Source organism: Oratosquilla oratoria, chromosome 5 (genome assembly GCF_046742065.1).
Source record: "Oratosquilla oratoria isolate Oo_2021 chromosome 5, ASM4674206v1, whole genome shotgun sequence".
Taxonomy (NCBI): Eukaryota; Metazoa; Arthropoda; class Malacostraca; order Stomatopoda; family Squillidae; genus Oratosquilla; species Oratosquilla oratoria.
The window spans coordinates 14,924,507-14,937,006 of NC_134781.1; the positions used below are offsets into that span (position 1 = coordinate 14,924,507).

The following is a 12,500-nucleotide window of genomic DNA, read 5'->3' on the forward strand; positions in this document are numbered from 1 at the left end:
GATAATCAATAAAATATAAGGGAGTAAATGGAGGAAGAGGAGGAGGAGGAGGAGGAGGAGGAGAAGGAAAAGGAGGATTAACAGGAGGAGGAGAAAGAGGAGGAGTAACAGAAGGGTGAGGAGGAAGAGGAAGAGGAGGAGGAGGAGGAATAGGAGGAATAACTATTTCAACGCTATCACGGCAAGTCTTGCTATACAACGCGGCACCTCTAATGTAATTGTCATGTGATTTGTTGTGTGTTGGTTCCATGTCTAGAACTCTAGATTGGTTTCCTCTTCATACGATTGAGGTGTCTGACGCGGTCACATACCCCGAAGGCAGGCACGTGGAAGGATTCCGATAACCATGTAGTGTTCTGCCACGACCACAGAGAGGCGGAAGCTCCCGGAAGAGGAGGATAAGGATGAGGAGGAGGAAGAGGAGGATAAGGAGGAGAAGGAGGAAGAGGAGGATAAGGAGGAGGAGGAGGAAGAGGAGGATAAGGAGGAGGAGGAAGAGGAGGATAAGGAAGAGGAGGATTAGGAGGAAGAGGAGGATAAGGGGGAGGAGGAAGAGGAGAATAAGGATTAGGAGGATTAGGAGGAGGAGGAAGAGGAGAATAAGGAGGAGGAGGATTAGGAGGAGGAGGAAGGGGAAGATAAGGAGGAGGAGGATTAGGAGGAGGAGGAAGGGGAAGATAAGGAGGAGGAGGAGGATAAGGAGAAGGAGGAAGAGGAGGAGGAGGAAGAGTAGGATAAGGAGGAGGAAGTGGAGGTGTAGGAGGAGAAGAAATGATGTAGAATTAAAGAAGGGAAAGGAAGGGGAGGAGGAGGAGGAGATGGAGGAGGAAGAGAAGTGAAATTGGTAGAGGTGAAGGAGGAAGAAAAATAGAGAAGGAGGAGAAAGAGGAGGAGTAGGGGGAGAAGAAATGAGGGAGAATTAAAGAAGGGGAAAGAAGAGGAGGAGGAGGAGGAAGAGAAGTGAAATTGGTAGAGGTGAAGGAGGAAGAAAAAAATAGAGGAGGAGGAGGAAAGAGGAGAGGAAAAAGGAGGAAGAATTGAAAATTTAAGGAGGACTTGGAGGAAGAGGAGAAAAGAAGAATTAAAGATAGAAGGAAGAAATGTTGGCGAACACAGAGAAAGGAAAAAAAGAGAAAAAGTAAATGAGAAGTAAGAAGAGGAGAAGGATGAAGAGAAAGAGTAAAGAAGAGGGAAGAGTAGGAGGGGAAAAGGTGTGGAAAAAGGAGAAAGAAAATAAAATAAAAGAAAAATTAAAAGAGAAGATGAAGGGAGGGAAAAGAAAGAAATGAAAAAGAATGTAAGGAAGACGAAGAAAAATGAACTAACAAAAACAAGAAATAATAACTACATCAGCAACAAAAACAAATTAACGAAAACAACAAAAATTACCAGTAAGAAAAAGAAGAAAAATAACAACAATAACAGCAATAACAACAACAATAAAAACACTAGCAAGAAGTAGAAGGAACAACAACAACAACAACAAAAATAATACCAGTAAGAAAAAGAAGAAAAATGATAACAACAATAAAAACACTAGCAAGACGAAGTAGAAGGAACGACGACGACGACGACGACGACGACGACGACGACGACGACGACGACAACAACAACAACAACAACAACAACAACAACAACAACAACAACAACAACAACAACAACAACAACAACAACAACAACAACAACAACAACAACAACAACAACAACAACAACAACAACAACAACAACAACAACGCCCTAAGAACATGTTCCACAAGTACTTGCAAAATTACATCTCGAAGCGTAGTCCTCGAGTCTTCGCTGGCAAAGATAGCCTTGTTTATTCCACCCCAGCAATTACTTATATAATATTTATAACTCTTTGCGGATGAATACCAGAGCCTACAGTACCATTACACGTTGAAATGAGATCTATCACCCCCAACACGTTAATGCGATACTTTGTGGTCTTGATAGCGGTGTAACTGGTTATAATGCTGGTGATACTGTTGGTCGTCCTGGTGGTAATCCTGGTGTTTCTTTTGGTGATAGTAATGTGGTGGTCGTAGTGTTAGTGTTGGTGGTAGTGTCTATCTCTACCTCTTGCTCTGTCTTTCTCTCTCTTTCTGTCTATGTCTCTCGATCTCTCACTCACACACACACACACACACACACACACACACACACACACACACACACACACACTGACTGACTGATTAATTGATTAGGTTCGTTATACTACACTAATGAATAGCACATTTTTAATTACACAATTTGTCAACAGACGATTTTAATCAGTGTTGTTTTTAAGCTTTCTGTCCGAGAAAGGGATAAACCTGAACATTTTTAACTACCTTTTTTTATAACTTTACACACTTTATCTTTTGTCGCCAGTCCTTCGTCAGTCCACTTTGCCTCGTACAAGGAATCAATCAATCCTTTGATGTGTAAAAATGCCTCTCATCTTGTTGTCATACATACACCCACGTACACACTTACAGTACATACACAAACACACACACACACACACACACACACACACACACACACACACACAAGGACTTTTTCCCCTTTACCAGGGAGGTAGCCAAGTCAAAAGACATATACCCACTTCTATCCATTTCATTCCTATCCATTCCACTCCCATCCACCACCCTTTCTGTCCTCTTATTCTAGCTTATTGATGTTGGGTCATATCTGTATCCCGCCCACAGCAAGGCCGCTTCACTTAATCGGCGACACCACCTCTCCGTCCTATCATGCAGAAAAAAGAGAAGACGAGGAGAAATCTCTCCGGGCAGCGTCGAAATAATAACAAATAATCACACACTCTCCAATCCCCCACCCTCTCCCTTCTTTGCATCACAGTATCATCAATACACAGCTATTCTCCACTCAACCCATATCTCCTACTTTCTCCCTTCCATGATCTACAAACCCCTTTTGCTCAACGCCCCTTTCCCTCCATCCTCCCATCTCATCCTCGGTCGTCCCGTCATGTTCATTTCATCCACCTCTACCTTCCACACCTCTTTTACTAATCTTTCTTCACTCAATATTTCCATGTGTCAAAACCATCACAGTACTCTTTCATCAACCCTGCCTCCCATCTTTTCCAACTCCTATCTCCTCCTCACCTCCTCGTTTCTCACTCTGTCCAACCTTGTAATCCCTACCAAACTTCTCAGACATTTAATCTCAAACACATTTAAACTTTTCCTCTCTGCCTGTCTTAAATTCCATTGTCTCTGCCCCATACAGTACTGTCGGAACAATCATCCTCTTTGCATCCATTCCCAAATTCCTATTTTTCAATACACTTTTTAATCCCCCAAGATATTTACTTGCTTCTCTCAATCTACAATTTACCTCTACCTCCACTCCTCCCTTTCCTGCCACATGCGACCCCAAGTACCTAAAGCTGCCCACTTCCTCCAGCCTCTCTTCTTTAAGATTTACTTCCAAATTGCTGCCACCCTCTCCCCTTGTACATCCTACTACCTTCCTCTTACCCACATTTACCTTCAGCTTTCTCCCATTGCATACATTCCCAAACTCCGTCACCGACTCCCTTATTCCCACCTCTGACCCTACCACAAGCGCAGTGTCGCCAGCAAACAACCCCTTGCCTTGTTCAGTTTGTCTCCAGACATATAGCATGTTAATTTATTTATTCATTTGTTTGTTTATTTGATTTACATTTCTCCCCTGAAAGTTTAATATAATCACCAGTACACACGCTTACTGCCAACGCCCACCTCTCGTCTCCCGGAACTGTCTCTTCCTTTCTTCTCACAATGGAAATAAGCTTACATGCTTTTTTGTGTTATTCTCGGCATTTGTAATTGTTATTTCGAACTGTGTGTTCTTTTCATTATCTGCACTTCATGTATATTGATTCAATGCCAAGTAAAATTACTTATTACTCATCCTCGTCCTCTTCCTCTTCTTCCTCCTCCTCTTCTTTCCCTTCTTCCTCCTACCCTTCTTTTTCTTCTTCCTCTCCTTCCTCCTCTCTTCTTTCTCTTCCTCTTCTTTCTCCTTTTCTTACTGCTCCTACTCTTCTCCCTCCCTCCTTTTCTTCCTTTTCTTCCTCTTCCCCTTTCTACTCTTTCTTACCCCTTCTCTCCCTCCCTCCTCCTTCTCTCCTTCTTATTTCTCTTCTTTCTCCTCCCATCTCTTCTTCCTCATCCTTATCCTCCTCACTCTCCTTCTCCTGATCGCCAGCCTCCTCCCCTTCCTCCTTTTCTTCCTCATCCTTCACTTAATTCTCCTCCTCTTACTCCTTTTATCCTCTTTTCCCTCCGTCATGCTACGCTTTTTCAAAAAGATGGAGGAATCTACCTGTCAGCTTTGACCTGACCTGAATTCACCTTTCGCTCTTTATCTCTTTTAAATTTTCTATTTTGTTTAATCTGTCGTGATGCGCTGGACGTTAGGGTGAAATATATATGGCTCTCCATATCACTGTCCATCATTAACTGCACTTTTTGGTGTATATATATATATGTGTGTGTGTGTGTATATATATATATATACATATACATATATGTGTATATATATATATACACCAACTTTTTTTTTTTTTTTCTTACAAGGGAGGTAGCCAACAAACAAAAGCATAAAACCCATTCCTACCCATTCCATCCCCACATACTCCACTCCCTTTCACCCCCTCCCTCCCTCCTATCTTGGCTCCTCCTGAATGACAGGTTATCCTTGCATGTCGCCCACTGCCCTGGGTCAGAAACAATGCAGCAAGACACAGCACATCCACAGTAAGACCGCTTCATTTGATGGGCGACCCAGTTGTCCGTCCCTTCATACAGAAAAAGAGAAGACGGGGAGGGATCCCTTCAGGCTGCGTCAAAATATTCACACATACTTCCTTACACCCCCATCCCCCACCCACCTCCTTCCATTTATCACCGCATCATCCATACACAACCATTCTCCACTCACCCCTATCTTCTGTTTACTTCCTTCCTCAACAGACATACCCCTCTTTCCCAATACCCCTTTTACCCCATCCATCCATCTCGTCCTTGGTCGCTCCCTCATGTTCACTTCTTACACCTCTGCGTTCCACACCTCTTTTACTAATTTTTCTTCAGTCGTTCTCTCCATTCGTCCAAATCATCCCAATACTTTTTCGTCAACCCTATCTTCCAACTCCCATTCCACCCCTACTCTCCTCACTTCCTCGTTTCTCACTATATCCAGCCTAATAACCCCTACCTTACATCTCAGGCATTTCAAAGACATTCAAACTCCTCTCTTCCTGTCCCATACATACTGTCGGCACAATTACTCCTTCATACAATCTACTCGTAGCATCCATTTCTAAATGTCTATTTCTCATTACACTTTTTAACCCCCCAAGGCATTTACTTGCTTTTTTCAATCTACATTCTACCTCCACCCCCACTCCTCCCTTTCCAGGCACATTCGCACCCAAGTATCTAAAACTATCTACTTTTTCCAGTCTCTCTCCCTTAATACTCATTTCCAATTTGCTGCCACATTCTCCCCTTATACATATCATCACCTTAACTTCACCTACATTTGTTTTCAACTCCCTTCTATCGCACACATCTCCAAACTCTGTCGCTAACTTCCTTAATTCCTCCTCTGATTTTGCCACAAGCGCAGTGTCGTCAGCAAACAACAGATGCCTTATCTCCCATTTTATACCATTTTCTTGAACAATCTCTAATCCCTGACCCATTACCCTTGCGTTTACGTCTCGCACTACCCCATCCATGCATAAATTGAACAGGCAAGGTGACATGACACATCCCTGGTGAAGTCCCACCTTTACCTCAAACCACTTACTCTCTCCATTTCTAATTCTAACACAGGCTCTACTACTCTCGTAAAAACTCTTGACTGATGTTAACAGCTTTCCTCCTATCCCATATATCTGCAATACCTCCCATAGTGCCTTCCTTTCCATCCTATCATAAGCCTTTATCAAATCCATAAAGGCCCAAAATACATCCTTACATTTTCCTAAAGCTTTCTCATATATCTACCTTACCACAAAAATCAGATCCACGCAACTCCTGCCTGTCCTAAATCCTCACTGCTATTCACCAATTATTCCTCTGTTCCTCTCCTAATCTTCTCAGTCAAAACCCTCCCATAAGCCTTCCAGCTACACTCAACTAACTTATCCAACTGAAACTACTTCAATCACATTTGTCCCCTTTTTCCTTGTAAACTGGAAATATACAAGGCTTTCCTCCAGTCCTCCGGCACTCTACCCTCTTTTAGACAAACATTAAACAACCTCACTAGCCAGTCCACCATCACTGTACCTCCCTTTTTTAGACACTCCACATGCCACCCATCCAACCCAGGTGCCTTACCTGCTTTCATCATTTTAATAACTGCTTTCACATCATCTTTCCTTATTTCTCCTCCATTTTCCTCATTCATCACTGTCATTTTATTAACGCTTCCCACTGCAACTACCTTTCCCTCCCTATCCTCCTTCAAATTTAGCAACTCCTTAAAATACTCAGCCCACCTTCCTCTTGCAGCCGTCTCTTCCACTATCATCTCTCCATCTGTACCTTTTACCTTTTCTTCTCTACTTGATTCATCTCTTTCTCCCTTTCTTTAAAGAACAGCTTTTTATTACTTTCAAAAATATGTCATACTCGTACCCCATTTCACATCTGCTCTCCTCTCAGCCTCCTCTATCTTATGCTTTACTTCTCTTTTCTTTTCTTTTCTTTGTACCTTTCATATGATTCTCTCGTTCTATTTTGCAACCAAACTGTGAACGCTCACTTCTTCTCGTCTACCATCTTCTTCGCTTCCTCATCCCACCACTTACTACCCTTCCTTCTATTTCCTCCCATCCTCCGTCTCACACACCAACTTTCCACATCTTGTGACTCCCGCCTTGAACCATCCCCATTCCTCCTCCATCCCTAGTTCTACTCAATCCTTCACTCCTTCCCACTCCTCTCTCACCTTCTTGTACTCCTATTCTTTCTCATTTAAGCAGTTTACTCCAAGTACCTCCCTACCTCCTGTCCTTTTACTCTTTCTCCATCTGTCCTCCATTCTTAACTTACCTTCTACCAAAAAGTTATCTGATGTTTCCCCACTCTCTCTCCTTAGAACATGTACATCCAAAACTCATGCTATTCTTCTGGTTGCCACTATATAATCCATTAAAACCCTATCTACCACCCTTCCATCCACTACCCTACATATATATATATATATATATATATATATATATATATATATATATATGTATATATATATATATATATATATGTATACATATTGAAGTGTGTAAGACAGAATGAGTGGAAAGGTGGTGAGTTAACACCAGGAACCGTTGGAGTTCTATTGCTAACGTTTCGTCCTGAGGAAGTCCTTTCAGGACGAAACGTTAGCAATAAAACACCAACGGTTCCTGGTGTTTGCCTCACCACCCTTCCACACACACACACACACACACACACACACACACACACACACACACACACACACACACACACACACACACACATACATATATATATATATGTATATATATATATATATATATATATATATATATATATATACGTGTGTGTGTGTGTGTGTGTGTGTGTGTGTGTGTGTGTGTGTGTGTGTGTGTGTGTGTGTGTGTGTGTGTGTGTGTGTGTGCAACGCACACCACGAATACACGACCTTTCCCCCTTACCTTCAGTCATCTCTTAAAAACAAAGTTCTTCTTTGTGGCCAATGCTCCCATGATGCACGGTGGGGCCGCACAGCAAGGTATTTCTGTCTCTTTGATGCTTCTTGTGTTTCGTTGGTACACAGATTATCCACCAAACTTCAGTTTTACTCTCCTTGCGCTCCAAGAAAGAGAGACAAGGAGGAAGAAGAAGAAGAAGAAAGGGAGGAAGGTGAAGAAGGAGGAAGGTGAGAGACGGAGAAGGATAAGTTGGAGGGGAAGAAGGAGGATAAGGAGGATGGGGAGGAAGAGATGGAGGAGGGTAAGGAAGAGGAGAAGAAGGATAAGAATAAGGAGGAGGATAAAGAGGGGAAGAGGAAGAGGAGGAAGAGTAGGAGGGTGGGGAGAAGGAGGAGGAGGAAGAGAAGAAGTTGGTGAAGGAGAAGGAGGTGGGAAAGAAGAGGAGGAAGATAAGGATAAGGGATGATGAGGAGAAGGGGGAAGAAGAGGAGGAGGAGAAGGAGGAGGAATAGGAGGAGAAGAAGAGGGAGTAATAGGAGGAGGAGAAGGGGGAAGTGGAGGAGGAGAAGGGGAGGAAGAAGAGGAGGAGGATAATGAGGAAGGGAGGAGGTGATGGATGATGATGAAGAGAAAGAAGAGGAGGAGGAGAAGGAGGAAGAGGAGGAGGAGAAGGGGAAGAGGAGGAGGAGAAGGGGAGGAAGAAGAAGAGGAGGATAATGAGGAAGGGAGGGGGTGAGGGTAGATGAGGATTTCCGCCCGAGTTGACAAGACGTGGGGAGAATCCTATTGGCCGAACTCGTTTCTCTATCAGGTCTTCAATTACATTTCTCTATTAGGTCTTCAATTACATCTCCGTTTCTTAGAACTTCCAGTCGCGTCCCCTTCCCTCTCCCCCTCTCCTTCCCTTCCCACTCCTCCACTCTCTCTTCTTCCCCTACCCACTCCTCCCCTCAACTCCTCCCCACTCCTCCACTCTCCACTCTCCTCCCCTCTCCCCTCTCCCCTCTCCTCACCTCCTCTTATCTCCTCCCCTCTCCCCTCTCATTCCCTCCCCATTCCTCCACTCTCCACTCTCCTCCCCTCTCCCCTCTCCCTCTCTCCCCATTCCTCCCTCCTCCCCTCTCCTCACCCCACTCCTCCCCTCTCCCTTCTCCTTCCCTCATTCCTCCCGTCTCCCCTCTCCTTACCTAACTCCTCCCCTCTCCCCTCTTCCCCTCCCCGCTACTCCCCTCTTCTCTCTCCCCCCTCTTCCTTCTCCTTCCCCCCAATTCCTTCCTTCTCCCCTCTCCTTCCCTCCCCACTCCTCCCTTTTCCATCTTCTTCCCTCCCTACTCCTCCTGTCTCCCCTCTCCTTCCCTCCCAAATCCTCCCTTCTCCTTCCTCCACATTCCTCCCTTCTCCCCTCTCCTTCCTCCACATTCCTCCCTTCTCCCCTCTCCTTCCCTCCCCAATCCTCCCCTCTCCTTCCTCCACATTCCTCCCTTCTCCCCTCTCCTTCCTCCACATTCCTCCCTTCTCCCCTCTCCTTCCCTCCCCGCTCCTCCCCTCACCCCTCTTTTTCCTTCCCCACTCATCCCCTCTCTTTGCCTCCCTTTTCCTCTCTCCCCTCTCCTTCCCGCTACGCTCCTCCCCTCTCCGCCCCTCCAAACTCCTCCCCTCTTCTCCTCTTTCCCCTTTTCTCCCCTCTTCTCTCCTCTTGTCCCTCTTTCTCCCCTTTCAACCCCTCATTATCTCACCTTTTCCCCTTCCCTCTACTCTTCTCCCCTTTCCTCCCCTCTATTCCCCTCTATTCCTCCCCTCTATTCCTCACCCATCTTCTCGTCTCACCTCTCTTCCCATTGCCTCTCCTCATCTACTTGTTCCTCCTTTCCTTGTCTTCAAAAGATTTCATCTTAATCCTCTTCCATTCTCTACTATGCCCCTGTCCTGTCTTTGCTTCCTTTACCCTCTTTTTTTTCTATTTTTTATATCTGTTTTTTCCTGTGTCCTTCATCTATCTTCCTTTCTTTAACCTTACTGCCCTTCTCGCTTCCTTTCCCTTCCCATCCCTTCACTTCCCCTCCCCTTACCTCCTCTTCTCCTTACCTTCACCTTCCCTTCACCTTCCCTTCCCCATACCATCTCCTTCATCTTCCCTTCCCTCCCCCTCTCCTTACCTCCACTGCCCCCTACCTTCCCTTTCCCATACCTTCCTTTCCCTTTCATCTTCCCTTCCCACTCCCCTTCATCCTCCCCTTCCCCTTACCTCCTCTTCCCCATCTTTCCCGCCCTTTCTCCTCCCATCCTCTCCTCTTCCCCTCCCCTCCTCCCCCTCCCCTCCTCCCCCTCCCCTCCTCCCCCTCCCCTCCTCCTCCCCTCCTCCTCCCACTTCCTCCTCCCCTCCTCCCCCCCTCCTCCCCTCCCCTCCTCCTTCCCTCCCCCTCCCCTCCTCTTCCCCTCCCCTCCTCACCCCCTCCCCTCCTCCTCCCCTCCCCTCCTCCTCCCCTCCCCTCCTCCTCCCCTCCTCCTCCCCTCTCCCCCCTCTTCTCCTCAGCTTCCATCCCCTCTCTTTCCTTTCCTCTTCCCCCTCCTCTTTTCTCATGCCTCTCTTCTCCAGTCCACTTTATCCCATTCCGGTCCACTTTATCCCTTTCCGGTCCACGGCATTGGAATTCCAGCATCATCCACTCCACTGCACTCCACAACACTCCAGCCCCCGTGTTGCTGCAAGAAGGAATATACTTCGTCATGGTCTCATATTTCTATCCGTCGAGTGGTCTCCCGTTTCTATTCGTGGACATCCTTTTGTTTGATAGCACTGTATACATATACATATATATATATATATATATGTTGAGACATTGTGACAAGTTGAAAAAGGTGGAAAAAGAGAGTTGAAGAAGCTACAAGCAAAACCGGTCTGGAATGAACTCGGAACGAGACCCGTGACTCTTTTTCCACCTTTTTCATATATATATATATATATATATATATATATATATACATGTATATATATATATATATATATATATATATATGTATATATATATATATATGTTATATATATATATGTATATATATATATATATATATATATATATATATATATATATGCAAAGAAACTACAAAAACATGTGATAAACTATTTTTGCAGAAACCACTGGAAAATTAAAAATATGGTTACCGAACGTTTTCGTCTATTTACGACATCTTCAAAGGTACAAAGTAGTCATACAAAAAGTAATATTATATACATAAGAAGAAAGAGGGGATTCGGGAAGGTCCCATGTGAACAGGCTTAATACAATCTAGATTGAAATTATCACAAACAACGTTATTAATAATAGAAATATCCAATTAGCATAAACCTCAAATTCATATTATTTTCAAATATACTTTTAATATGACAAAATTCAATAATATTTCTTTCTACAATATTATTACAAGATGTAATTACTTTTGAGTTTTTTTCCAGTCAATGTTATGTCCATAGTCCTTTTGGTGAACAAACTGTCCACTTGACAATTGCCTCGTTTTAATGCTGTATTTGTGTTGATTTATTCTTTTGTTCAAAGCTTTACCTGTCTGGCCTATGTAAATAAAATAAGAGTCTTTACATGGTATGCTGTATACACAACCTTCATTTTCTTTTGGCGAATTTTTAATCAACAAGCGCTTAACATTGTTATTGTTTTTAAAAACTAACTTGATACCAAATTTTTTGAGTATGCTAGGAAGACTGACTAAATTCTCATAGTAAGGAATTGTTAACATATTCACGATTAAATTGTTTTGCATGAGAAGTATTAAGAAAAAATTCCTATCTGTTTTGTGCCTTTACAGTCAAAAATCCAGGGGAACAGATTCTGAAAGCTCTGAAAAATATTGATGAAAAAACGCACGACTTGGTGTTTTGATGGTGATACGAGTAAAAATGAATGTAAGAAAGGACATTTGTTGGCTTTCTGTAAACTTCAAATTTGAAATATCTTTCACATAGGTAAATATTTACATCTAAAAATGGTAATATATTATTTTCTTGTATCTCAACTGTGAATTTCATGGACGGCACCAAATTATTTCATTCTAACATAAAAGCATTCAAAGTTTGATCAATAGGCCAAATACATAACTTTTCGTCAAAATATCTATACCAGCCTGCATTAGTAGGAAGAATGTTTGGTAATAATTCTTTCAAAAATCTCCTAGGCTACTTATTGCTCAGAATTGGAGACAAATAATTCCCCATGGTCATACCAAATTTTTAAATGTAGAAATTCCCATTAAATTCATACTTAGAGTCTATTTCACATAATTCAGTTAAACTAATAATAATAGTCCATTGTCTTCTGAAGATGTCTAAAATAGACGAAAACGTTCGGTAACCGTATATTTCATTTCCCAGTAGTTTCTGCAATATATATATATATATATATTATATATATATATTTATGTGTGTGTATATATATATATATGTGTGTGTGTGTGTGCGTGTGTGCGCGCTTGCTTGTGTTTATGTGGTTGGAAGCATGTATATGCATGATTCCATGTATGCATATACATTATATATGTGTATATACTGTATATATATACATATGCACATGATCACAGACACACGCACACACACACACACACACACACACACAAATACGCACACCCACACACACACACACACACACACACACACGCACGCACGCACACACACACACACACGCACTACATCATACAAACTCACACACCTTTTATGACAGACTCGAGGTGTTCTCCAACACCAGCGAGACACCAAGGCGGATACTGGCGTCATTTACGTGAATGAAAATCGCTAAAGAATTTT

The 12,500-nt window shown here is 43.1% G+C and overlaps 1 protein-coding gene across 2 annotated transcripts in view; it reads left to right on the plus strand.

Moving 5' to 3' along the window:
• Window positions 1–12,500, plus strand: part of Khc (kinesin heavy chain) — a 721,767-nt gene that overhangs the window by 509,680 nt on the left and 199,587 nt on the right. The window lies entirely within an intron of this gene.